Genomic DNA, 23,522 nt, shown 5'->3' on the forward strand with positions numbered 1-23,522 from the left:
GACTTTCGTTTATTTTATTTATTCATTTATTTAATGTATGAACATTTTAGTTTTATCAATGGTTGTCTTGCGGCATTTAAAATACTTAATACATTGCTTTCCAATTACATAGTGTATAGTTTTTAAAAATCTTATGTTTAAAATATGTTACGTTCATGTCATGCATTTTAAACATACAAGAACGCATTTATTTGAAAAGTCTAAGTTATATATGTAACATGTAAAACAAAATACTTTATGTTTTATGTTTGGCATTCTGCAGAGACTAACTTCGATTCTTTATTATTATTATTAGTAGTAGTAGGAGGATGAGGAGGAGGAGGAGGAGGAGGAATAATAATAATAATAATAATAATAATAATAATAATAATATTTTTACCAGTTTATCTTTTTTAAAGCTCTTGTCCCTGCAATACAGCGTTTGCAATAATAATTTGAACAAGTGCTTAGGGTGCCCCCTGCTGTTCACAGAAAGATCACGCTTTTAGCACAATGAATCCTTCTCAAGCACCAGTGTTGTGTAAGATTTCTGAAAACCAGAATCACACAAAAATGACTATAATTGGAATAACAAAGTGTGTCTCATTGTATTAATATTTTAATATCTCCCATTCCTATAATTAGGGATAATATATTAAAATATGCAGCAGGATCACAGTCATTGAAATTCTGTTTTATTACAATCGACAACTTTGACAAATCCAATACTACCTCAACATAAGATAAGGTGCGGGAGTAATGTCTGCATGTCTAATTTCCACTATAACTTCTCAATGAAGCACTCCAAGTAATATTGATATACCTCTGATAATCAGTGTGATGGATGATAGCAATATAAAGGCATGTGTAACAGGACCCTGGACACATGGTGCACTGCCAGTGTCAGCTTTTACTCACCAGGGGAAGAGCAGCATCTTCACAGAGATTTGAGGGTCAAAAACTGGAATTCAACTAATTGCCTTTAATACTGTATGAACTGTATCAGTTTTAAAACTAGAGTGTATTTCTGTATAACAACTTTTTGTCTTTGTTTGCAATTACAGTATATAATAATAATAATAATAATAATAATAATAATAATAATAATAATAATAATAATATGACATAAGTCCAGGTCGAGTCAAGCTTCACTAAGATCATCCTAAGAGCACAATGACTCATGCTGCATGCCTTGAGATTGCTGAAGTCTAAATTGGAGGTCCATGTTTAGAAGGAGTGTTGGTGGGAAAGACGCTGGTGGATAGAACTGCTATGCTCATTCCTCAACAAAAACTGAAATGAGGATCAGTAAAGCTTAAGAGCTGCCTTAATGCCAAATGGATTTGCTTCACGTCAGACAGCCAGTTATCTTATGAAGCAATGGGCCTAGAATAACTGTCTAACACCAAATTCATACTGGGGGAGTTGCTAGAACTAATGCAACCATTGGGGTATCGGCACTGGGAATAGCCTCATTACAACACACCACAAGAAGAGCATTCCATGCACCACACCTCTAGACTAGACTGCTAAAGCCTAGTAGGATTTGTGTTCAGAATACAAATCTATTTTGCTTGTAAGACTCATATACCAATTTATTGGCTATGATCTACAATATATACTAACCCCAAAACATCAATGATTAGATAGTGCAGCTGGAATGAAATTAGAGCACTGCAAATGCTTAGAAAAAGGGAAGAAATACATACAGCATGCTTGATTTCACATATTTACACCTTAAAAAGTAAAATTTTTCATCCAAGGTGCATTTGTTACAATTTATGAATATCAGTATTTTCCTAATACCTACTGACCTATTGTAGTATATGAACAGAAATGTGCAAAACAATGTAATGCACAATGTGAGTTGCTCGCAAATTCTAAACCATTATTTTCTCTATTGAATTCTTGAACATAACAACACAGTATTTTGCCAGAGGTTTTGTCTGTTAAATACTAAACATAAAAAAAAAAAATGCTGTTTACCCTTAAATACGATTGTACCAAACAGAACAATTACTTACAGCAGCACATCAGTATTGAAGCTCACATCAATATGAACATTTCTAGCAGGAGTAGAAATGTGCCTGTCTGCAATACTATTCCTCATGCTAAATTTAGGTACCAGGACAGCCTTTGTCACAAGGCACACTACATTGATTTTGAAATGTGAGGTTTTTGAGGGTTGGTATGGAGGAAACTAATCCTGCTTTGAGCTTTGCAGTGTTTTTATAAAAACAAATAATTCTCACACCACAATGTGGTTGCATTCAGCTTTTTTATATGAATCAGTTTTTTTTAAATTAATATTTATAGAAGTCTAGGGTGTCTGACACAGAGGCTGTTATTTTTTTTCCAGCAACATTTTAAATGCAGTTTACTGCTGCAGACATGCATTTATACAAAAAATAACCACAAAAACAAAACCAAAAATAAGTCTGGATCTTCTACACCTCACCCTTTCAGATTCTTTTGATATAGCATATAGAAACCTGGGATTATGATTGTTTTAAAAACTAATCTCAAAATGTTAGCTCTGATCTCCCATTATTTTTAAAATGATGGGCCTATGAAAAGAAAATAAGCACTGAAAAGAGTTTTAACAGGAGATCTTTCAAGGTCAAGATATCTTCTTGATACACACTGCCAGCAAGGAACTAACTACTCTTCTCCTTTAATAATGTGTCAATATATTAGCTATTGGTGGCCAAGGATGCTAATGCAATGGAGTCATTTTTTTTTTTAATATAATGGCACTGTTAGGATATGAGTGGTGTAGTAATGATAGAATGTCCACAAAGAGGGTGTATTTTACAATTCTGGTCCCATTTTATTTTAAAACGATGGGTATGAAGTCCCAAAAATAAAGGTTTGCAAAATAATAAACCAACAATCAGTGTCCAAGGTGTGGTAGTGTAGATGATCAGAGTGTTGGAACAGGTTGAGGTGGTGTGGCAGTGTAGATGATCAGAGTGTTGGAACAGGTTGAGGGGGTGTGGCAGTGTAGATGATCAGAGTGTTGGAACAGGTTGAGGGGGTGTGGCAGTGTAGATGATCAGAGTGCTGGAACAGGTTGAGGGGGTGTGGCAGTGTAGATGTTCAGAGTGCTGGAACAGGTTGAGGGGGTGTGGCAGTGTAGATGATCAGAGTGCTGGAACAGGTGGTGTGGCAGTGTAGATGCTGCAGAGTGCTGGAACAGGTTGAGGTGGTGTGGCAGTGTAGATGAGAGTGCAACAGGTTGAGGTGGTGTGAAGATGTTCAGAGTGCTGAACAGGTTGAGGTGTGGCAGTGTAGATGATCAGAGTGCAACAGGTTGAGGTGGTGTGGCAGTGTAGATGATCAGAGTGCTGGAGGTTGAGGAGTTGTGGCAGTGTAGATGATCAGAGTGTTGGAACAGGTTGAGGGGGTGTGGCAGTGTAGATAATCAGTGTGCTGGAACAGGTTGAGGCGGTATGGCAGTGTAGATGATCAGAGTGCTGGAACAGGTTGAGGGGGTGCGGCAGTGCAGATGATCAGAGTGTTGGAACAGGTTGAGGTGGTGTGGCAGTGTAGATGATCAGAGTGCTGGAACAGGTTGAGGGGGTGTGGCAGTGTAGATGCTCAGAGTGCTGGAACAGGTTGAGGGGGTGTGGCAGTGTAGATGATCAGAGTGCTGGAACAGGTTGAGGGGGTGTGGCAGTGTAGATGATCAGAGTGCTGGAACAGGTTGAGGTGGTATGGCAGTGTAGATGATCAGAGTGCTGGAACAGGTTGAGGTGGTATGGCAGTGTAGATGATCAGAGTGCTGGAACAGGTTGAGGCGGTATGGCAGTGTAGATGATCAGAGTGCTGGAACAGGTTGAGGTGGTGTGGCAGTGTAGGTGATCAGAGTGCTGGAACAGGTTGAGGTGGTGTGGCAGTGTAGATGATCAGAGTGCTGGAACAGGTTGAGGTGGTGTGGCAGTGCAGATGATCAGAGTGCTGGAACAGGTTGAGGGGGTGTGGCAGTGTAGATGATCAGAGTGCTGGAACAGGTTGAGGGGGTGTGGCAGTGTAGATGATCAGAGTGCTGGAACAGGTTGAGGGGGTGTGGCAGTGGCAGAGTGCTGGAACAGGTGCTCAGTGTAGATGATCAGAGTGCTGGAACAGGTTGAGGTGGTATGGCAGTGTAGATGATCAGAGTGCTGGAACAGGTTGAGGGGGTGTGGCAGTGCAGATGATCAGAGTGCTGGAACAGGTTGAGGTGGTGTGGCAGTGTAGATGATCAGAGTGCTGGAACAGGTTGAGGGGGTGTGGCAGTGTAGATGATCAGAGTGCTGGAACAGGTTGAGGGGGTGTGGCAGTGTAGATGATCAGTGTGCTGGAACAGGTTGAGGGGGTGTGGCAGTGTAGATGATCAGAGTGCTGGAACAGGTTGAGGTGGTGTGGCAGTGTAGATGATCAGAGTGTGCTGGAACAGGTTGAGGTGGTATGGCAGTGTAGATGATCAGAGTGCTCAGGTTGAGGTGGTATGGCAGTGGAACAGGTTGAACAGGTTGAGGTGGTGTGGCAGTGTAGATGATCAGAGTGCTGGAACAGGTTGAGGGGGTGTGGCAGTGTAGATGATCAGAGTGCTGGAACAGGTTGAGGGGGTGTGGCAGTGGCAGAGTGTAGTGCAGGTGATCAGAGTGCTGGAACAGGTTGAGGTGGTGTGGCAGTGTAGATGATCAGAGTGCTGGAACAGGTTGAGGTGGTGTGGCAGTGCAGATGATCAGAGTGTTGGAACAGGTTGAGGGGGTGTGGCAGTGTAGATGATCAGTGCTGGAACAGGTTGAGGGGGTGTGGCAGTGTAGATGATCAGAGTGCTGGAACAGGTTGAGGGGGTGTGGCAGTGTAGATGATCAGAGTGCTGGAACAGGTTGAGGTGGTGTGGCAGTGCAGATGATCAGAGTGCTGGAACAGGTTGAGGTGGTGTGGCAGTGTAGATGATCAGAGTGCTGGAACAGGTTGAGGGGGTATGGCAGTGTAGATGATCAGAGTGCTGGAACAGGTTGAGGTGGTATGGCAGTGTAGATGATCAGAGTGCTGGAACAGGTTGAGGCGGTATGGCAGTGTAGATGATCAGAGTGCTGGAACAGGTTGAGGTGGTATGGCAGTGTAGATGATCAGAGTGCTGGAACAGGTTGAGGTGGTGTGGCAGTGTAGATGATCAGAGTGCTGGAACAGGTTGAGGTGGTATGGCAGTGTAGATGATCAGAGTGCTGGAACAGGTTGAGGTGGTATGGCAGTGTAGATGATCAGAGTGCTGGAACAGGTTGAGGTGGTATGGCAGTGTAGATGATCAGAGGTTGCTGGAGAGTGTTGGACAGGTTGAGGTGGTATGGCAGTGTAGATGATCAGAGTGCTGGAACAGGTTGAGGTGGTATGGCAGTGTAGATGATCCTGGTGGTAGTACTGGCTCTGTTGCTTCAGCTCCCAGAGTACTCACCTACCAAAACAAAAAAATAACAAAACACACGACTTCCGGTTCCGTCCTACCATTGAGTCGGCCCATTCCTGTGAAGGTGTACCATCAACCTTAGCCAGTGTCCTTCCAGGTCAGGAGGAAGATTTACAGTTCTGGCTCATGTTCTCCCATGCACAGGCACCAATAAAAATACTATATTGTGCTTGCATGAACTCCTGAACCACTGTAGCTATCACCTTCTCTCCCAAAACAATAAACACAGTATTTAAACTCACACAGTCAACACAAACACGGTCACAAGTCCAAAGTGAGTGCTGAAGGGCTCATGGTGAAAATGCAATTTATCGTGAAGTAGTGCAGTGTTGTTCGGGTTTTGTGCTGGCCTGTAGCCACAGCTCCGGATCATGTTAGCCGTCTAATAACAACAAACAAGTAATTTTAGACAAGACAAAACACTCAAGATAACAATTACGTTCTCCTTCCAGTTCAACGTTAACCATACAAAGGAACAGATCATCTTGCTATGTCCCCTTATGTACCATCAATCACACCCCCTTGGTTAACGATTGCAATCACTCCTCCAATCCGTTACTGCCACTTTGTTTCCCTTCCAGGTCGATAACTTGGTGTATCGCAGCTCCGCCCCCTTTCTGGATGGCCGACTTCCACCTAACCCGGTCTTAACAGCATTTATTTATCCAAATGGCAGTTCTCAGTCTTCATACTTTATCTGAGTATATGTTTTCCAAATTGCCCTGGAGCATAAAATGTCAGTTTATGAGCATGCTTTTCAACTTAGCCAACAACTGTTATCATTTGTTGTATAACAAGCATTAGGAAAATACCTCACGGGGATAATTTCACTACCTGTTTCAAACAAGTTTTAATAATTACTTTAATAACAAACTGGGCGTTGAAATTTGTGTTTACACAAGCAACTTGTGTTTTAATCGTTAAAAGGTGTATTCTGTACTGTTCATAGTCATTTTGTTCTCCTGTTTTACAGTGAAGATATTTGGCACAGTTTAAACTTTTAAATCAATTTTAAAAACATATCTGTTTGAGTTAGTTTATTTTGGATCTGAGTTGCTTGGCCGTTGGCTTTTATTTTTATTTTGGGGTTTTATTGTAACAAAATAATTATTTTACATTTTTAATAATCAGAAAAAGCACAAGTAAAGAAAAATGCAATATATCGGAGTTCTAAGCAAGCGATAACTTTCAAGAAATATGAAAAATATCTACATTATGACAGGAATGTTATAAAATACAAGACATAACAGAACAAACCAAATACATCCACTGCCAAAAAGATGTGTGGTTTAACAAAAAGTCTCTGTTACTGTTGTCCAACATCCTTTTTGTGTTGAATTTTAAACTGTTTAGATTCATTTTACAATGATATCTGATTATACCATTCAATTGGTCACACAGCTCCATATGTGCAGTAAGGGTCTTTTTTTGTTATTGTTCAGTGCTTTAAGTTTTTTTGTGTGTATTCTACACAAAGGAACATTCTGACAAAGTTTAATAAAAGTACATTTTTAGGCAGATTTTTTTCAAACTAGTATCCTTCATTGTTTCTTTCTTTGTAAACAGATTATTTATTGTTTTACCTATTATATATTTTTGTAATCTGTAGTGTGGTTTCTATCCATAGTATTTATGCCATGTTGTTTTTACAGTTTTCAAAGTAAAAATTTCAATTTCTGACTAAAACTATATGGGTGAATCACATATGCCTATTTGTATGTCCACATTAACACACATTAGACATGTCATGTGGTATAGTTCCAGTACCTTGTAATTTGTTACATTATTGTATATTGACAGTATTTTACGTTCATTGTTTATAAAATGTTGACTTTGACTTTTTAAAAGCTTTTCACTCATCAATTGCTGCATATAGCATAACGATAAGTGCGTGTTGGGTGTGCGGTAAAATTCAAATCTGTGGCTTAGTTCTATATTGCCTGCAATCTGCATCAGTTATCACTAGCAATCTCCATCAGTAATCACCTGCATTCTGCATCAGCTATCACCAGCAATCTGCATCAGTTATCACCTGCATTCTGCATCAGTTATCACCAGCAATCTCGATCAGTCAGCACCTGCAATCTGCATGAGTTATCATCTGCAATCTGCATCAGTTATCACCAGCAATCTGCATCAGTTATCATGTGTATATTCAAGTCAAATCGTAGTTGATGTCATGTTTCAATACGACAGGTAGAATAGCTATGTCTGAAAATACATACAATACAAGAAATGTATTTGGAATGGTCTTGGAAATTACATTTGCGTAATCACTAGTCATTAGGTTTCTGACCGAACACTCAATTTTTTATATATGCTGTATATGATATTTTGTATTTCCATATAATGTACATACACATTTGGAACTCCACTATAAATATAGTGTTGTGTTACTAATAAAAGTTATTTAGCAAGTCTAATTTTATATGTAACTAAATAATTATTAAATATGTTAGAACACATGTGGACACATTCAAAAATAAAATATAATGAGCCTAATTATTAAGGGGAATTGTAGATTGTGTTAGGAGACTAACTGGACAGGAAAATCAAAGGCATCTACCAAAACAGCAACGAAAAGAAAAAGTTATACTAGCAGAGATAGCTTATAGATAGGCCTACTGCTAGAAAAAGTACAAATTAATAAATACATTTAAAAAAAAAATCAGCAGCCATGTAAAGTTTTCTCCTTTCGTCTTGGTCAGCTCTGTGAGGAGAAAGGTAATTTCAGCAAAATGCGGTATAAAGCACCAATACCAACCCACCATGTCAATGCAGAAATGGATAGAGTTATCTTTCTTTGATACGAGAAACACAGGACTGCTCCAAGAGCTGTAAGAAGGCTTGATGACTTTAGTGCTTAGCATGGTATTAACTTCCTCCTTCAGGGTGTCCAGGAGTCTTTTTGGAATCTGATACATTCGTTGTCTGATGGCAGTGCTGTATGACTGTGCTGTGTCTGGGCTACTCTGTGAATAAGCCGGGAAAAAATTCCAGTAAGGTTGTTATGTGTTGCTGCTGCCTCTGACTGAGATGTAAATGATTGGGAGGGCATTCTTCCTCTCCTGATGGGAAAATTTTTTCTGCTGTTTGTTCTTCCTTTGCTCTCCTCAATAACGTGTCTTGGGCGGTCATTCCATTCCTTCAATAGGTTGATGTGGAAGATTTGCCTTTTCTTAGTTTTCTCTGGTGTACTGATCTCGTACGTCCCAGGACCACATTTTCCCCACACCTCATACAGGCCTTTTCATTTTGGTAACAGTTTGTGTTCTGAGGTGGGCAGTAATAACAAAATTCTGTTTTGGGACCAAGTTGTACCAAGTCTTCAGTGCCCTTTGTGCCTTGGACAGATTTTGTTTAGCGAGCAGCGTATATTATGCCTACTTGTTGCACATTCAGGACATAGCTGATAATGTTCTTTGGTTTTGTTCTCTCCTCTTCCCAGGTCTATTTCAGGACGTCGAGGAGCCCTCTCACCATCCTACCATAGAGAAGCTTGAAGGGGGAGAATCCAGTGGATTCTTGGGGAATTTCTCTGTAAACAAAAAGAAGATAAGAAGCTAGAATTCTCAGTCTTTCACATTTGCAAACTGTCTCAGCATCGTTTTTAGTGTCTGGTTAAAACATTCAACTAGCCTGTCTGTCTGAGGATGATAGAGGTGGTGCGAATATCTCTTATCCCTAACACCTTATCAATCTGCTCCAACAATGTTGACATAAAATTTGTGCCCTGATCTGTGATTATTTCTGTAGGGATGTCTAAGCGGGAGATTAACAACACTAGTGCCTTTGCTACCTGCTTGGCTTTTATATTATGTAAAGGGAATGCCTCAGGGTATCTTGTAGCATAATCATTTAGCACTAATATGCATTGATTCCCACTGCTATTATTTTCTAGTGGGCCTACAATGTCCATTGCTATACACTGTAAAGGTGTCTCAATGACAGGAAATGGTTGTAGAGGCCCTTGTTCTGATAAACATATCTTGGCTGTCAACTGACATTGCAGACAGCTCTTACAGTTCACCACATCCGTGTACAACCCTGGCCAGTAAAAGCGCTTAGCTGTCTTTGCCATGACCTCCTCCCTTCCTAAATGACCAGCCATTGGTATGGAATGTCCTAGACTCAGGATCTGAGCTCTTAGACCCTTAGGAATCATCAACTAGTACATTTTTTGTATAATAGCCCATTCTCTACTATATAAGTCTCTCCCGCTAATATCTTGCTTTTACCTGCCGCTCGTTCAAACAACACTCATAAAGTCTCATCTGCCTGTTGCAGCTCTTTAATGCTGTTAGGTATTTGTGGCATTATATCCCTTTCCTCACTTATTTTTAAAGTGTGCTGGGTGCCATCAGCTTTCCCAGCCTCTTCTGCTTTATGCACTTATGAGTTTTCCCAGTTCTACATCCATTTCTGATGATGAAAAGGGTAATTGATCTAAGCCATCAAGGTTTACACTCTGTAACTGTCCAGCATGACTTTGTGTTGCAGATATGTTACTAGTCTCTCTCACTATCTCAGATAACACCAGTAAATCTTGTCCTAAAAAACTTTATATGGAAGTGTCCAGCATACCAACTGTCATCAGGTACTTCGGTTGAAGCACCATCAAGTACACCTCAACAGTAGCATATGACTTCTCATCACCATGGATACACCTAACGCTAATAGTTGGATCCCTAATTTCCTGCTGCCTTCTCTGGACGTCCATGAGCAACTGTGTCATAGCACTCAGCTCTCCCACTTTCTCTCCCTCCCTTGCCAACCTCACGGTCTCCTGGTGCTGGGGTTAATGCATCAAGAGGAGCAGGAAAGTACTGGATGGTGGTGTCAGGACGTCTTGCTGCTTGAACATGCTTTGCTTCAGATACACTCGCACCTGTCACGGGTCCCTTTTTACCCGCGTGTTAACCCAGGTTCCCGAGATTAAATAAAGAAAACCATCCAGCATCAAACTTTCTATTTTAAACAACAAGAGTTCAGTTGATTTATAAAAGGAAACAATGTCCACGTTCCAATGCAGCAAACCACTTTGCATTTACTTTTACTGTGAAAAATAAATACAAATAGCAAAGCAAAACAATTTTATTTTGAACATTATTTATTGTGTTTATCTCTTAATTTATATTAATTTGTATAGCTTGTACTATACTTCCCTATAGCCCTAGCTTTTGCATATCACAGCAAATGTCTGTGTCGACTGAATAGCTCTTGGTTAGAACTGACTGCTGGTGGAAATCCACACTCTTTATATCTGCTTAGCCCCGCCCACTTATACAGGTATACCTCATTCTCTTTAATGAGCTTGTTACCTTAAAGGTAAAGCACTGTAAAGCCTAACAGGAAGTCAATACACAGGAAATAACAATATACATAACAAACAACAATTAAAAGACCAATTCAGTTAACTGAATATAAAAACAACCATGAAATAGTTAATGACTTAAACTATACACAAGACCGTTGGCCGTCCAGTGCCTGTATATAAAAAATATAATGCCCACAAGCATTGTAGCACACTTCCCAAGACCGGGTGTGATTTTTCATAAATAATAGATGCTCAGTAATTGGATCCCACTAAACAGTGAATGGCAAAATAATGCAGAATACATTTCAGTGTAATTCTCAGACTTAACGGACCCATAATAATAATTTTAAAAAATTAAAAAAAAAAACATTTGCACAGCAGACTGACTCAGCTAGAGTGGAAATACCCAAACGGCAATGAACAGTGAGTAAGCAAGATTCGCAAGAACCAGACTTTTGCTGTCCAGTCAGTGGTTTTGACCGTAAACAGTACAAATTCCCTTAAAACCGGATGTCCGGTCCAAAACCAGACAGTTGATAACCCTATGATACAACAGCGTATTGGTATATAGAAACGAACCCTTGGACTGGCAAGTATATAAAAAATCCCATCGAAAAATAGATTGACCATTAGGCCAATCTAATCACTGGGCTCATGCACAAGTCCAAGATTACTGCTAAGCCTTAATTATAACAAAAAGTGTTAGAGGTATAATTGCAATTGTTAGGGACTACTGCAGTGGTTTAAAAATGTAAGGGAAATGTTTTGTTAAGTGAGCTAAGGAGACGGTCATTTTTTAAAAGACGCCGTAAAGCTGTACATGTGATGGAAAATTGCCTGAAACCCTTGTAAAGCCAATTTCTGTTTTTTGTAACTTTAACAAGACTTTAATAGAAATGAACAATTTTGTGATCTTTGTTTTACTGGCTAATTTAATTTACCAAACAGAAAATAGTTTTTGTCACCCCTTTGGCGAAATGACTGCATTTTACAATGCGGTACTTTACATTTTTCATTGCACTATCACAGACCATAAAACATGTAGAATTATTTGACCCCTACTGCTTAAACGTTTTTCTGTTTCTTTGGCAGTGCTACACAAAATAAAACCTGGACATCAGACAATTTTCCTTGTTATGGCCATTAATCAGCAAACTAATTATGCCCTCTTTTTATAACAGGATTGGAAGAATTGAAAGTAGCATATGTTGACAGTTAAAATGGAATTTTGTAACAAGCAAGCATGCTTTTGTAATTACATTTTGTTTGATTCCATTACACCTGAACATGTACTATTAATTCAAACTTGTTTTGTGCTTCCAATGTTTTTTTTTTTTTTTTTTTTTATATCAACCTGGGAATAATAACAAAAAAGGTTTATACTAACATTTTAATTGTTTGTTCTATTATTAAATATTGTATTATAAACATTACAGTATTGCTATAAGTTCCATATTTAGATCAAGTTCTCTCTATATATATATATATATATATAATATATATGTATATATTAATATATATATATATATATATATATATATATATATATATATATATATGTGTGTGTGTGTGTGTGTGTGTGTGTGTGTATGTGTGTGTGTGTGTGTGTGTGTGTGTGTGTGTGTGTGTGTGTGTGTGTGTGACTTAAAACTGAGGAAGACACCTCAAATCTGCTTGTGGGGAAGTGATTTGGGGATGAGTAATAGGGTTGCAATAGATCGAAAGAATCCAATTGGATGAGGCATTGTGCATTGAAACCTGTGCAATACTGATATGATTAATTAGTTGTTTTAGCAGCAATTTCTGCTGGACCAGTAAGTAAGCATGGCAAATAATGATCTCAGCCAACACTGCAACAGAGAACCACACAGAACACACACTATTGTTTCATAATTTGCCTCCACCTTTATGCTAATAAACATGCAGTGCTTTTCAAGATGTCTTGCAATTATGTAACTTCATTCAGCATGAATTGCTGATAATACGTGAGTGTGATGAGATATTCCATAAAACCTAACTGGACTGGTGAGTCCTGCTCCAAACCCTCTTTTGACTTGTTAATTAACCCACTGTCAAGTTGTTAGATCTGGGTCTCTGTGGTAACTTTTACAACAAGGTCCAATAAACTACAAACTAACAATAAAGATATTCGGTAGAAGCATTTATATTAAACCATTGTGTCTTGCTTGGATTTTAACATTTACACTGTTTTTTCACCTTGGAAGCAAACTGCACTTCTGCAGACAGAACGAAAGCTGGATCTGAAACATATTGAATCAAGGGACTGGAATGTGGAACTCAAACGTAGGATCTACTGGCTCTTATTCCTTTCCTCTAGTGAAAAGAAGACCACACTGGCTCTTGTTAGACCACACTGGCTCTTTTTTAATATCTACAACTTCTATAAACATGATTTGTAACAGATGTTAAGCATAACACCTACGCCAGTTCCATTTTTGTCCCAGAATGCAATCCAGGAGTATAAGTACAAATTATGTGTCATGTATTAAACACAGTTTTTCTAGCCTGCTACTCACATAACGTGTATATTCTGGATTCTAGATTGTTTAATAATGGTTAGTTCTTCAGGCATAATATGGCTGAACTTTTTGGATTGAAGAGTTGCTTCTTTATTTTCATCATCCCTCCCCCACTTCATTATATTTTGAGTAGCTGATTCTGCCCTTCTGTTGTAACAATGCATTTCCTCATTTCTACTAGAAAAGTTAAGAGATAACTTTGGGATATCTTTGTAATAACAGTATACTTACCAGATCCATTAACAAACCACATCATTACCAGCAATGGGAACAAATGTTGAATAGTTTTCTATTATGGATTACCATTGTGTATTGGTTCATACTGTACATTTGTGTCAAAATATTTAAAGATCCTACCACTGCAGTACAATACCAATGGCTCATCGTGTATTTCCACTGTGAAATTACTTCATTTTTTTACTTTTATTTTTACATTCCATTTTTTACATTTGTGTTTTTCAATTTGTCTGTTTTTTTTCGGTTTGCATTTGTTTTTCGGTTTGTATTTGTTTTTCAATTTGTAGTGGTGTTTTTTTATTTATATTTCTGTTTATGGATTTATATTTGTGATTTTTTTTATTTATTTTTCTGTTTTTTTTTATTTGCATTTGTGATATTTGGATTTGTGTTTTTCTATTTGTATCTGTGTTTTGAACTTCAGGGCCACCGTACATTTTTGTTGAACAGTGTCGCACATTTTCATTCTTGACCACTAGAGTGCAACATTGTGTTTCAAATTCACAGCCAGCCTAAAAACCCCAGGTGTTGGGTATACAGTACCTTGAAATACATTAATATAATGTTAAGGCTATTATCCCCCTCAGGAGACTGTCTCACTATGAAAGGGCCAGGCCATGCCCACAACTTTCTCACCAGTCAGTGTAGGTGCCCATGTGCATCAGGAGAAAGGCTATGTTCTCTTCCCACCTATATGTTCTGCCAGTTGGCCACAGGTGGCCTTTGCTGCCAGGTTCCAAGTGTCACGTTTCAATAAACCTATTTTACTTCAAAACTGGTGTCCTGCTCTGTTTGAACTGGTGATATACAGGGTGATTAGAAAGTAAGCTTACCACATCACCGCATGGTGGAGGGTAAAGGTTTGAATCCTGGTAATTAATAAGCAAGCAAAACACACTGTTAAAGAGGAAGGAGCTTGTCATTTTTACATCATGGTGTTTGCTATCATAGTGGCTATTAGTTTTGTAGCTCAATTATTATTATTATTATTATTATTATTTATTATTATTATTATTATTATTATTATTATTATTATTATTAATATAATAATAATAATAATATAATATTTATTTATTTATAATAATAATAATAATAATAATAATAATAATAATAATAATAATAATAATATATTTATTTATTTGACAGACGCCTTCATCCAAGGTGACTTACAAGGAATACAGTACATAGTAGGAGGGGTAATCCAGAGATCTATAAGTGCAGACAGGTGAGTCTTGAGGAAATCATGTAACAGTAGACAGGAAGCAGGTAGAAATGACAGAGGTCATATTGTTACATTACCATAGATACTCATCAGTGGTTTGCTTGCTTGTTGTTTGCCATGATTTCACTAAACTTTACTATACTTTGTTATGTTGAACTAAATGCAAGTTTGTGCTCAAGCTGTTAATAAGTTGGTCAGAAGTTTTGTAGATAGAATCTGTAAATCATTTGTATGTGAGAGTGTGTCTGTGTGCTTTTTAATTATTTTTTTTTATTAACTATATAATACAATTTTCTTATATTTTCTACATTATTTTTATACGTGCTTGGCTTTGAGCTTTAAGTAATAAGAAACATTTAGCCACAGCATAGCTAACAGTATTTATCTGTTTATCCATCTGCCTACGAACTTATGCAATTTAATAGTGCCTGTGTAATAAAGTCCAAATAGTTGACAAGTTTGGAGCGTGCCGAAACCAAACTCACTCCATGTGTTGCTGGGACTGGAGGGCAATCAAACCCAGACATTTGGGTTATGCAACCCCACTCTATAAACTGCATTATGCCTAAACCATTAAATTGTGTCTGAGCAAAAAAACACTTGGCACTTAATCCTGGGCACAGAAATAAAGAAATGTTATTTTCGGTCACATAGCTTCAATAAAAAATGTGGTAACCATGGATCACAACATATTCGGTATGTATGAGTCCATTTTATAGTCTATCTCATGGTATGATAAATGTGAATGGTTTCCAATATCCTTTGACACAGTTATACAGGGATTAACACGTTAGTCATCATGCTCACTCGGATGCACAGAACAGCACATACAATCTGATATCAAGCTGAAACTCGGAGCAGCTGATTCAAATTCAGCGCCGTTCTGAGATACGGGCGAGGGGAGGAGCCAACAGCACAGCAGAACAACACAGTTAAATGAGGCAGTCTTCCCAGCGACAGCGAGTGGGAGAAATACAAGCGTGGAAAAGTGCAGAGCAGTTTAGAAGCAGTTTGAAAGCAGGTTGACAGCTGCAGAAGAAACTAAACTTCAAAAAAAAACCTCAACATGGTCTTCAAGCCAGTAATCTGTGACACCTGCTTGATGTGGGAAATCCGAGAAAACCCAGCGGAGCTAAACCAAGTGTGCGTAAAGTGCCGCGCGATCCAGGACTTGCATAAACTAGTAAGTATGTTAGAAATGAAGCTGGAAGAAATGAGACAGCAACAGGATCTTGAGGAGCTGGCATACCTACAATTCATGAAAGCCACCAGGGAGATAGAAGGTCAGAACAGCTGGGCTCAGGGAGGCAGAAGCAGGGAAAAAAAGAAACTTCGTCGAACACAACCACCAGAAATCAAAACAACCAATAAATTTGAGTCACTTCAAAATTTTGATGAGCAGAACCAACAACAAGAGAACGAAAGGAACAACATCCAGGACCCTATTGACAGTGGTGACCAGACAGCAAAAAGAAGGGAGGTCATGATTGTTGGGGACTCCATATTGAGAAACACAGCAAGTTCAATTCGCATTTTGGACCCCCTTACTACAACAGTGTGCTGCCTTCCGGGGAGCCTCGGTCAAGCACATCACTGAGAACATGGACAGGCTCCTAGAACGAACAGGAGACGACCCGGTAGTAGTCGTCCACATCGGTACAAACAACATTGGAAGAGACAGACCAAAATCCCTGCAAAACAAATTCAGAGAGCTAGGAAGAAAATTAAAAGAGAAAACCAAAACTGGTATTTTCTGGTATACTACCGGCACCTTGCAAAGGACCATATGGACAGCTGGAAATAATTAATCAAAACGCATGGCTGAAGACGTGGTCCACACGGGAAGGCTTCACCTATCTTGATCATTGGACCACATTCTACAATGAGGGCTATTGTCCCACATGTCATCCAGTTCCTATCCAGTTTTAAATAACTTTAGCATAACTGAGGCAGAAGTGTTAAAGGGACTAGGAGCTTTAAAAATAAACAAATCCCCTGGGCCGGATGAGATCCTCCCAATAGTACTCAAAGAAATGAAAGAAGTTATTTAAAAACCGCTAACCAAGATCATGCAGCAGTCTCTTGACACAGGGGTGGTACCGACAGACTGGAAAATTGCAAACGTAATACCGATCCACAAAAAGGGAAACAAAACTGAACCAGGTAACTACAGACCAGTAAGCCTGACTTCTATTATATGCAAACTTACGGAAACTCTAATAAGATCCAAAATGGAAAATTACCTATATGGTAACAGGGTCCTGGGAGACAGTCAGCATGGTTTTAGGAAAGGGAGATCGTGTCTAACTAACTTGCTTGATTTTTTTGAGGATCCAACATCGATAATGGACAATTGCAAAGCATATGACATGGTTTATTTAGATTTCCAGAAAGCTTTTGACAAAGTCTCGCACAAAAGATTAATTCTCAAACTGAACGCAGTTGGGATTCAAGGAAACACATGTACATGGATTAGGGAGTGGTTAACATGTAGAAAACAGAAAGTACTGATTAGAGGAAAAACCTCAGAATGGAGTGTGGTAACCAGTAGTGTACCACCGGGATCAGTATTAGGTCCTCTGCTATTCCTAATCTATATTAATGATTTAGATTCTGGTATAGTAAGCAAACTTGTTACATTTGCAGACTACACAAAAATAGGGGGAGTGGCAAACACTGTTGCAACAGCAAAGGTCATTCAAAATTATCTAGACAAGATTCAGAACTGGGCAGACACATGGCAAATGACATTTAATAGAGAAAAGTGTAAGGTGCTGCACGCAGGAAATAAAAATGTACATCATAAATATCATATGGGAGATACTGAAATTGGAGAAGGAATCTATGAAAAAGACCTAGGAGTTTTTGTTGACTCAGAAATGTCTTCATCTAGACAATGTGGGGAAGCTATAAAAAAGGCTAACAAGATGCTTGGATACATTGTGAAAAGTGTTGAATTTAAATCAAGGGAAGTAATGTTAAAACTGTACAATGCACTAGTAAGACCTCATCTTGAATATTGTGTGCAGTTCTGGTCACCTCGCTATAAAAAAGATATTGCTGCTCTAGAAAGAGTGCAAAGAAGAGCGACCAGAATTATTCCGGGCTTAAAAGGCATGTCATATGCAGACAGGCTAAAAGAATTAAATCTGTTCAGTCTTGAACAAAGAAGACTACGTGGCGACCTAATTCAAGCATTCAAAATTCTAAAAGGTATTGACAGTGTCGACCCAAGGGACTTTTTCAGCCCTAAAAAAGAAACAAGGACCAGGGGTCACAAATGGAGTTTAGAAAAAGGGGCATTCAGAACAGAAAATAGGAGGCACTTTTTTACACAGAGAATTGTGAGGGTCTGGAATCAACTCCCCAGTAATGTTGTTGAAGCTGACACCCTGGGATCCTTCAAGAAACTGCTTGATGAGATTCTGGGATCAATAAGCTACTAACAACCAAACGAGCAAGATGGGCCGAATGGCTTCCTCTCGTTTGTAAACTTTCTTGTGTTATAATAGTTGCTGTCCTGAAGGAAGAGGATCTGCTTCATTTTAATAGAAAATGTAAGAAAAAAAAAATCTCAAATTGGGTCAGTCAGTGTCAGCCGTTAGATAAACAATGAGCAATTTTCCTATATTATGAAAGCTATGTACTCCAAATTGGCAATTACCTTTTTTTTTCTTCTTGAAAGCCAAAAACAATTACACTTTAGCAATTACAATTACATGAATAAAAAACAATTACGTTTACCAATTACAATTGCAACTACACAAATAAAAAAAAACTCTTAAGACTACTTACAAGCCCCGTGATTAAAAGTCTGAGTTGTTTATTTCTTGTTTATTGGTTTGAGAAAAAAATTGGCTAATCATAATCTGGAGTAGTCCCTTATCCTCAGTCATAGAAACATGTTTCAATATTCAAGTAACAACACACATGGAATTATTTATTTTGTTGTTAGTAACCACCTTCTTATTAGCTCTCAAGACTCAATGTCTAAAATGTCTAAGCATTTATAAGCCTTTATAGGCATAAGTGGTTACGTTTCACTTCCAATGTGAATTTTATATCCTGCTGTTTTTTGTTTTTCTGAATCGATGTCATCTGCATGTGAAAAGTCCAGCTCTGCAAATTATATAATACTTCAAACCAGCTTAAAGCTAAACATGATGTAAACTATGTATGTTTTAAAGAGTAAGTAACTTCACATGTCATCATTATCCATTACTATTGTATGGTGTTTGCAATCATTTTGATTAGTTCTGTTGCTGTTATACTGAATCAACATTTTTCTTTAAATCTGCCTTTACTTGGCTTTGAACTTACTTTGAGCTTGAGCTAAGTGCCGGATCTGAACAGTCATCCTCATTCCATTAATATCATGTTACAATGTTACCTTTCAAGAAAGTTGCTCTTATAGAAATTATCTTGGGTAACTGCACAGTAATTTTTCAGTTTACCTATATTTTTCCCATGGTTATACTATGCATTTATCTTAGTTTACCATGGTTTGCTTTTGTTTTTAATGTGTTTTCTCACATTTTTCTGGGCTTTACAATGCTTACCTGCGTTTACCATGCTTTCACTAAGCTTTATTACACTTTGCCTTGCTTTTACTATAGGAAACTGTTATAGGGACAGCCTCATCTACTCTCTGTCTATATGCATGTAGAGAGGCAGGATGATACTCTAGGGAGTGATAATGTTGGAAACGTGAAGCACCTTGTACTTTACACAATCCTATCTTCTTTTTTTTAAATAGACTTTTATTTGCAGATATTTCATGAAAGTCTATAAACATTGGTTATATACTCTGTATGTATTATACAATGATTTACCATAAAATAATGATGTTAAGTCTGTTAATAATTGGAAATATTCACTTTTAAAAACATTTGTTAAAATGTGTACAAGATACAGTATACACTGAATTGGGTATTTTAAGCATTCCAAAAGTCAGAAAACCTTCAGAAGTCAGAACTGGCGAATTGCACTTTAATTCCAAACCAACAGTGGAGTCTACCACATCTAGAACAATTCACCCATTCACAGGATGCACTTTACACATTTATACCAAGCAGGAAAAAAAAAAAAAGCTGGAGAAAGGTCATTAATATAAACACCTTTTAGAATTATAGGTTCAATTCACACAGTGTGCTTTCTCTGCTGTTCTGTTAAAACTCACTCCTTATTACAGGTTGTTTTTACTCATTAAAAGAGATGGATATTTCTGTGGACTCGAGCAACACAGAAACAGATGTGGACTTGCCAGTTCCAATGCTTGTGACTTGACTTGGTCAGTGTTGCTGCTCTTGGCTCACAGTTCTAAAAGCTTGGCCTTGTTTTGACAGTACCAGACTGTATCTCGGCCTAGCAATTGTCAGTGTGTTTCACTTTCAAATGCAGTTTGTAGAAAGTGGCACCCTTATAAAAGTGTACCATAGTAAAAGCATAACAAAGTGTAATAAAGCTTGTAGGCAATGTAAAGCAAAGCGAGGTGTCATATTAATAAGCATGGCACACCAGGGTAAACTATAGCAAATGCATAGTATGACCACAGGAAAAACATGGTAAAACAGCAAAAATACAGTGTAAAAATACTGTAGTCAAATTTTATGAGGACAGACACTTAACTAAATTTTGACAGGATCAGGCTACAGTTTAAAGTGTATTGCTTTTGGAAACAATAGCAAGCTAGGCAACCTGTCAATCCTAAGAGAAACATAAAATGTCACATGATCCCTGTCATTTTCAATGTACAACGCATTTAGAATGTTAATAATAAGGTAGACAAAAAAAAAAAAAAAAAACATTAATGAATACAATATAACAAAAATATAGTAAATAAAATACTTTAAGGAATTATAAATGCGTATGGAAAAATACCATTGGTTAGGAAAGGTTCCAGTAATATAAAAGGTGTTTCAGAATAAAACCACCAGAGGGTACTGCAAATCAAGAATAGGCCTTTCATTTAAATCTGAAGACTGTGTTACTCGTCTATTGCATGTATACATGGAATCAAATCTCAAAGCTAGTTATGAGGGAGGTCATTGGTCTTACATTGGGAGCAGGAATTATTATCTTTTATTAGTCATCTTGTGGGAAAATTATAATTCAGATTTTTCTTTTCTCACAGTAAGTTACAAAGGGAATTACAATTTGTCTGGCTTACTGTAATTAAAAAACAAATCAAACAGCAGCTTTCTTTTTAGTAAATTGCATGGAACTGTACAAGACTTACACACTTTGAAAATGCATAGATTGACTAGAAGTCAAGTGGTACATCCAGTCACAGCACGACCATCATTTATAAAATATGCGAGGTGAACAAAAAGGTATTCCTGTGGGTCCTTCTTTCCAAGATTCATCATGGAAACATTGTCTTCCAGATTGCTAACCTCAATCACAAACACAGGGTATTACTGAAACCTTAAATTAAATATAAAGCAACATCACCAATTCCCGTGATGTGCTTTCTAGAGCTATGTCTACATTTACAAGTATTCCTGGTTTGTTATTCCCATGAAACAAGTGGGAAATAGAATGAACATTTGTCACTCAATATGTAAACCTTATCTCCAATTCAATTAGAGGAAGAGTGCCAATATCGAGGGAGCTTGTAAACTATTGTAATAAATACACACAAAAACGCTTATACACATACATAAAAATAACAATGGTAATCATTTCAAAGTACTTGGTACAAGGGTGGCTTTGTTAGACTTGCTTCCTGATCCTACAGCTTCCTTTTCTCAGGCAAAAATTCAATGTGTTGTTGTATCCTTGTTTGACCTAGAATTTAAACACTTTTTCATTGTTTATTATTCTATTACAAATTACTGAACACTCAATGAACATACATAGACTTATTTTTTTTTTAGTTATAGAGATTTACTCAACATAAATGAATAAGCTTAGAAAATATTTCTGATATCCCAGCTCAGCCACTGACTCATTGTGTGACCCTGGGCAAGTCACTTAACCTCCTTGTACTGTCTTTCAGGTGAGATGTTCTTATACGTGACTCTGCAGCTGATGCCTAGTTCACACACCCTAGTCTCGTATCTTGTAAAGTGCTTTGTGATGGTGTTCCACTATGAAAGGTGATGTATAAAAATAAAGATTATTATTATTATTATTATTATTATTATTATTATTATTATTATTATTATTATTATTATTAAGTTTTCTAAATGATTATGATGGGAATATACACCTACAGTATGTAGAAATGTTATAAAAACTACCTGGGCATTTTAGGGTCTTGCTTAGACGATGACTGATTATCACTTGAGGTGGTAATGGCTGCTGCTTCATCATTTCCTTACATGCCTAAGACATATAATACAGTTAAGTACATCCTTCTGAGGTTAAAAGAAGGACAAACAGTTATTCTGCTCTGGCAGTAAACTGCTAACATTCAGGATTCCCCTACACTTAATTATCCTGTGACAAGAAGAGAATTCTTAATCAAGGGGCACCCAGGAAGACTTGGTCTTTTTTTGTTTCAGCCAGTTGGTCAAGGTTTTGTTTTTCCTGTCTGTCTGCCTGACCTATGCTAAAAGGAGCCCCTAACGGTTCTATGAAAAACTGTTCTTATTCAACAATAATTTTAGTACTTCATAAGAATGGTTCTTTACAGAAAACACTATTCCTTCTCTACTTGCTAAAGCAAATTTTGTATTCCCAGAATCTTGAGAGATTTAAGTATCATTATCCTGATAATAGCATTAATCTTGAATATTACTAAGGGCGTTTACTAATCACAATATTGTTTTTATATTGAAAATACCAGTTTACCGAGAGATTAAAAAATGGCTGCATTGGAAGTATAACCTTTTCTGGTACAGAAATATGTTCTTTATTGTTATGCAACAATTCTAAAAGCTTCTCATTGCCTCTTGATCTCTGGAATAAAACAGCCTTTCCATATACGCTATGATTATGCAGTACAGTACACTGCAGTTCAAACTAGTATGGTTTTGATTATAAAGTGTACTACTTTAAAGCACTTTCAGAAATGGAGGAAATCAGTGGTCACGAATTCAAAGTGCTAGTTAATAAAAAAATAAAAGTTATATAGCCACGCATATAGAGTCAGATTTTTTTAAGGTAATTATTTTTTCCATTTTACAGGATATACTATACATCTCATGTTAGCAGTTTAATTTCCATAAAAAAAATAACAGGACAGTTCAGGGAACATACCTCTTCCTTTTCTCTTGCTGGAATTGTTTTTCAATGAAGCAGCTGGATATTTTTCTTCCATCTTTTTCTCATCTGGCTTACTGTAGCTCTCATTTGATTTTAGCTCAGCAACCCTGCTGCTAAGAAGAACAGGACCATTCACTACTTGAATAATATGTTTACACCACAGAGGGAATGTTAAAAACCACAAGGTTACATTTCAGTAAAGTATCCAAACTATGCCAACCATCAGCTATTGCTTCACATAGGCTGAGACTGTGGTTTTCAAGCATTTCTCTTTGACTTTATGTTGTTTCCTGTATAATGTTCTAAGACTTATTTTTACAAATTAAAATGAATCCTTAGAACACAGATTTGCACTGTTCTTTAAATGTCATATTTGTTTTTTCAAAGAGAGTGCAGCGCTACAGCAAGACATAACACATTTCAATTTCTTAGCCTTTCCAGTTCCTGTCATTTCATACCCTCATAATGCGCCAATAACAAGAGCTCTGGAGACACTGCCTCCTCGGGTCATGTGGGGGTCTCATTTCTATCTTGCTGGGAAGTTCTAACAATGTCTAA

General features: G+C 37.6%; 1 long non-coding RNA gene across 1 annotated transcript; it reads right to left on the reverse strand.

Annotated features, from left to right (window-relative positions):
* Positions 1–5,305: 5,305 nt before the first annotated feature.
* On the reverse strand, positions 5,306–23,309 carry LOC121330093. Its single transcript, XR_005951834.1, has 3 exons — positions 22,959–23,309; positions 21,998–22,082; positions 5,306–8,975 (listed from the first exon to the last, which is right to left on the reverse strand). It is a non-coding gene; the product is annotated as an uncharacterized LOC121330093 (long non-coding RNA).
* Positions 23,310–23,522: the final 213 nt, after the last annotated feature.

This window comes from Polyodon spathula, chromosome 2, assembly GCF_017654505.1.
Source record: "Polyodon spathula isolate WHYD16114869_AA chromosome 2, ASM1765450v1, whole genome shotgun sequence".
NCBI lineage: Eukaryota > Metazoa > Chordata > Actinopteri > Acipenseriformes > Polyodontidae > Polyodon > Polyodon spathula.